The sequence below is a fragment of the Frankliniella occidentalis genome, unplaced genomic scaffold, assembly GCF_000697945.3.
Source record: "Frankliniella occidentalis isolate FOCC.00 unplaced genomic scaffold, Focc_3.1 Scaffold899, whole genome shotgun sequence".
NCBI lineage: Eukaryota > Metazoa > Arthropoda > Insecta > Thysanoptera > Thripidae > Frankliniella > Frankliniella occidentalis.
In genome coordinates, this window is record NW_026268005.1 from 3,469 (window position 1) to 4,588 (window position 1,120).

The following is a 1,120-nucleotide window of genomic DNA, read 5'->3' on the forward strand; positions in this document are numbered from 1 at the left end:
AGATCAACCATGAACAAACATGAATAACAATAGAACAAATACAGTTCGAGACAAAGGGAAGTTTTAACACTGAAAATATTAATTAAAATTTACGAGAGGCTTCTCCATTCACGCGATTTAAGGCAAAGTGACAACACTTTAGCAATTCAGTCTAAGCTCACAAGCTACAGCATATAGCAGCACAACAAGAGCACAAGAATACAAAACTGTCATGTGACTCATATAGCAAAATGAACAAGCTGGAGTAGATCAACCATATACAAACATGAATAACAATAGAACAAACACAGTTCGAGACAAAGGGAAGACTAAACACTGAAAATAGGAATTAAAATTTAGGAGAAACTTTTGAACCCCACTCGGACGGAGAATCCCAAAACAATAGAAAGTTAGTAGCTTGAAGCTACAAACTAAACTAGAAATTACTTCGAAGAAAAGTTACGACAAAACAGTTAAAGGGAGAAAAAGAAAAAACAATTAAAAAGAAGATACATTAAAATAAAAAAAAGGCAAGCACCTACACAAGCCTAGTATAGAGCAAACAAAGCAGCAATACAGGGTGTGGAAGAATCTACCGCAACTTAATGTGCATCACCAAAAGCTGTAGCACGAATACATCTAAGATACTTTGTTGGTGTAACACTGCAAGCCAAACACTTTTCAGGACGATTTGCCTTGGAAGCCTGTCCCTTTTCACTTAAGAGGCATCTGTGGCAAAAACCATAGTGCCCACATGGCATAACAACGAAACGACCAATATATAAACTACAATTATCGCAGCACAGCACATCATTAGGAGGGATATCATAGTCTGCGTCAGTTCTTTCCGGAAGCTCAGCTGTAGTCAAGGGGCCACTAGCAGGTTCACCTTCATCTCTTGGCCTTTTGCCTTTAACTCCCGTTGAACGTGCTGATGATGGCCTTTTCACAGAACGGTCTGGGGAAAAAAATTCAATTGATTACGAGCATAGATTAAGACGAATTAGTAAAATTTAAGAATCTGCAACTGATAACTAACCAGCTGCAGTCGTAGAGGTTGAGGGTGAGCCAAGGCCGACACCAAACTGAGCAGAAGGTGGGTTGTTCCAGTAATGGGGTCCTGTGGCAACGAAGATTATTA